The sequence below is a fragment of the Orycteropus afer genome, unplaced genomic scaffold (genome assembly GCF_000298275.1).
Source record: "Orycteropus afer afer isolate SDZICR_OR568_19922 unplaced genomic scaffold, OryAfe1.0 scaffold00628, whole genome shotgun sequence".
Lineage (NCBI taxonomy): Eukaryota > Metazoa > Chordata > Mammalia > Tubulidentata > Orycteropodidae > Orycteropus > Orycteropus afer.
This window is the reverse complement of record NW_006922215.1, coordinates 504,429-509,065: the sequence shown is the minus strand read 5'-3', so window position 1 is coordinate 509,065 and position 4,637 is coordinate 504,429.

Here is a 4,637-nt window from a genome sequence, read left to right as displayed (position 1 = left end):
GAGTCAAAAGAGAACCTACAGATTGGGAAAAAATATTTGGAAATGACATATCTGACAAGGGACTTATCTCTAGAATTTATAGAAAACTCCAGCACCTCAATGACAGAAAGACAAATAATCCAATTAAAAAATGGGCAGAAGACATGAATAGACACTTCAGCAAGGAGGATATTCAGAAAGCCAACAAACATATGAAGAAATGCTCATGGTCATTAGCCATTAGAGAGATGCAGATCAAAACAACAATCAGATGCCATCTTGCTCCAGCACTGGTAGCAAATTCAACAAGACAGAAAATAACAAATGCTGGTGAGGATGTGGAGAGATTGGGACTCTCATATACTGCTGGTGGGACTGTAAAATGGTACAAGCACTATGGAAAGAAGTATGGCGATTCCTTAAAAAGTTGGAATTAGAAATGCCATTTGACCCATCCATTCCACTCCTAGGTATATACCCTAAAGAAGTGAGAGCCATGACAAGAACAGACATATGCACAGACATATGAACATGTATCACAGCACTATTTACAATAGCCAAAAGATGGAAACAACGTAGGTGTCCTTCAACTGAGAAATAGCCAACACACAGTGGAATACTATGCAACCCTAAAGAATAACCTAGAATCTACAAAACACTGCATAATGTGGATGAATTCGGAGGTCCTTATGCTAAGTGAGATAAGTCAATCAGAGAAGGAAAAGTATTGTATTAGTCCGTTATTGTAAAAGTCAAGGAAAGGTTTATCTATTGAAGGAAATTTTCTTTGTTGGTTACCAGGGATGGGAGGGTAGGGTAGAGAACACTCTTAGATAGGTAGAGATAAGTATTGATTTGGGTGAAGAGAAGGGCCATGTACCAAATGTAAGTGATCAACATGGTGGCATTGAGGAATAGGTAGACTTAGAGAGGTACATGGGAGGTACAGACAACAAAGATTAACCCTTTTGCACATACAGTACTGCGTTGTCAGTGAAGGCAAACATGGGTATATGGGTGGATAGATGGGTGGACAGCCTGAACTATTAGGTATGTCTATGAAATGGGGAGTGTATCCAAGAACATGTATAGGGTTGACAGACAATTGTCCTATAAATTTATGTGAATGATCAGAATTCTCACGTGTATAGCAGAGCTGACAAGGGGCAAAGTTGTGGTCACTGCTTGGTCACAGCCAGCTACCCAGAGGGGCTGAGTAGTTGAACCTGTGGGCTTGGGACCATGGTCACAGGAGACATCAAGCTCAATTGGCATAACATGCTACACAAAACATTGTTCCACCTCCTACTTTGGCGAGCAGTGACTGGGATCTTAAAAGCTAGCAAGTTGCCATCTAGATGCAACGATGGGTCTCTCCTCATCCAGAGCAAAGAAGAATGAAGGAAAACAAAGATTCATGGAAACAATTAGTCCTAACGACTGGTACTCCATCCAATCTTCAGCCTATACAACTATGAGACCAGAAGAACTAGATGGTGCCCAGCTACTACTGTCAACCACTCAGAGGGCGATCTATGTAGGAGATCCTGGATAGAGAGGAAGAACAATATGGAACAAAACCAAAAATCATTTGGAAAAAAAAGGGGGGTGGTGGAACCGGGTTTGCTGGTCTGATAGAGCCTGGTGGAACCATTGAGACTATGGTCCCTAGCTGCCCTTCAGGTCTGGAATTGAACCCACACCTGTGGCTTCCAGCTAAACAAAAGACAGGCATATGAGTTGAACTTTTACCTGAGGTAGATACACTCTTTGGATAGAACAATTATGGGAGAAAGAAGGGCTGCTTATGCACAGGGAGACAGCTCAAGGGACAGGAGTGCATGGAGAGATGGACACAGGGAAGAGGTAACTGTTGGGAGGAAGTAGGAGGGGAGTTGTTGCATTGGGGTAAATTGTAGTCAATGTCATGAAACAAAGTGTATGTGAACTGCTGTATGGAAAGTGAATTTGCTCTGTAAATTTTCACCCAAATCACAATTAAAAAAAAAAAAAAGAAGAAGAAGTCTTTTGCAGTACATTTGCCCAGTGCAATACAACTGTCTGATTTTTTGACTGCTGCTTCCAAGGCTGTTGTTGACCAACATTGTTGGCCCAAGTAAAATGAAATCTTTGACAACTTCAATCTTTTAGACTCTAGTTATCATTATATTGATGATTGGCCCATTTGTAAGGATTTGTTTTTCTTTATATTGAGTTGCAATCCATATTGATGGCTGTAGTCTTTGATGTTCATCAGTAAGTACTTCAAGTCTTCTTCACTTTCAGCAAGCAAAGTTGTGTTGAATATCACAGGTTGTTAATGAGATTCTTCCAATCCTGATGCCTCGTTCTTCTTCATGTAGTCCAACTTCTTGGATTATTTGCTCAGTATACAGATTGAATAAGTATGATGAAAGGATACAACCCTGAGACATCATCTTCCTGCTTTTAAACTATGCAATATTCTCTTTTTCTGTTAGAATGACAGACTCGTGATCTATGTACAGATTCTTTATAAGTACAGTTAAGTGTTTTGGAATTCCCATTCTTCACAATGTTATCCATAATTTGTTAGGGTCCACACAGTTGAAGGCCTTTGCATAGTCAATAAAACACAGGTAAACATCTTTCTGGTATTCTTTGCTTTCAGCCAAGATCCATCTGACATCAGCAGTAGTATCCCTTTTCCTACATCCTTTTCAGAATCCAGTTTGAATTTCTGGAAGTTACCTGTCAATATACTGCTGCAACCACTTTTGAATTATCTTCAGCAAAATTTTCCTTGTGTGTGATATTAATTATATAGTTTGATAATCTCCACCTTCTGTTGGATCAGCTTTGAATGGGCACAAATATAGATCTCTTCTAGTCAGTTGGCCAGGTAGGTGTCTTCCAAATTTCTTGGCATAAATGAGTAAGTGCATCCACCACTGCATTCATTTGTTGAAACATCTCAATGGGTATTCTGTCAACTCCTGTAGTCTTGTGTCTCACCAATTCCTTCCCTGTAACTTGGACTCCTTTCTTCAATACCATTGTTTTTTGATCACATGTTATCTTCTGAACTAGTTGAACATTAACCAATTCTCTTCCCCCCATTTTCTAGCCAAATGATTTAGTAACGATAAATCAGCAGTCCATAATTAATAGATGTGATAAAATGTCTACTCCATTGATAGGTGTTCATTATTAACTATATTTACAGGCTCAAACTGAAAAAATCGACACATTCCACAAACCACTTCCAATTTCTGGATGATATGTGTCATTTGTGATGTATAAAGTGCAAACACTTTAGGAATATTTCACTTCATCTGAAGTGAGATGGACTTTTCTTTTCTTAAATTAAATTTTTCAGTGCAAATTCATTGTTCATACAACAGTTTATACATGACTATTTTTGTTTCATGACACTGACTGCAATACCCATCATATAACAGCTCTCTTTCCACTTCATCCCTGTGGTTACCCTTTCCTTACATCCTTCTTTCCTGTGCATTCTTGCCCACTGAGTTATCTCCCTGTGCAAGTAATGCTCTTCTGATCTCCCATGGTTGATAGTTCTACAGAGCACATATAACTGGTGTAAGTGTTCACCTTATATGCCTGTCTATTGTTTGGCTGGAAACCATAAGATGAGCTTAATTTCAGGCCCAAGAGTGACTAGGGGACATAGTCTTAGGGGTTTCACCAGACTTTCTATCAGACTAGTTTGGGCTGGTTTTGGCCATTTTGGATCAGATGATCATATTACTCTGCTGGGCATGATAATTTGAAGAAGAATGGTGTAGCATTCATCATCACAAAGTGTGTATCAAGATCTATCCTGAAGTACAATGTTGTCAGTGATAGGATAATACCCATATGTCTATGAGAAAGACCAATTAATACTACTATTATTCAAATTTATGCACCAACCACTAAAGCCAAAGATGAGGAAACTGAAGATTTTTACCACGTTCTGCAGTCTGAAATTGACTGAACATGCAATCAAGATGTGCTAATTATCATGAGTAATTGGAAAGCAAAGGTTGGAAACAAAGAAGAATCACCAGCAGTTGAAAAATATGGCCTTGGTGATAGAAATGGTGCTGGAGATCATATGATAGAATCGTGCAAGACCAATGACTTATTTATTACAAACACCTTTCCTGAACAACACAAACAGCAGCTATACAAGTGGATTTTGTCAGATGGAGTACATAAGAATCACATTGACTACATCTGTGGCAAGAGGGGATGGAGAAACTCAGTATCTTCAGCCAAAACAAGGCCAGGAGCTGACAGACCATCAACTGCTCCTATGTGAGTTTGAGTTGAAGCTGAAGACAAAAGAAGTCAATGAGAGGCAAAATATGACCCTTCTGAATTTAGAGAATATCTAAAGAATAGATTTGGTGCATTGAACACTAGTGACCAAAAACCAGGAGAATTGTGAGATGACATCAAGAACATCATCCATGAAGAAAGCAAAAAAGATAGGAAAGGAAGAAAAGACCAAAATGGATATCAGAAGAGACTGAAACTTCCTTTTGAACAGAGAGTAGCTAAAGCAAATGGAAGAAATGACAGGATAAAAGTGCTGAACAGAACATTTTAAAGAGCAGCTCGAGAAGACAAAGTCAATTATTATAATGAAATGTGCAAAGACCTGGAGT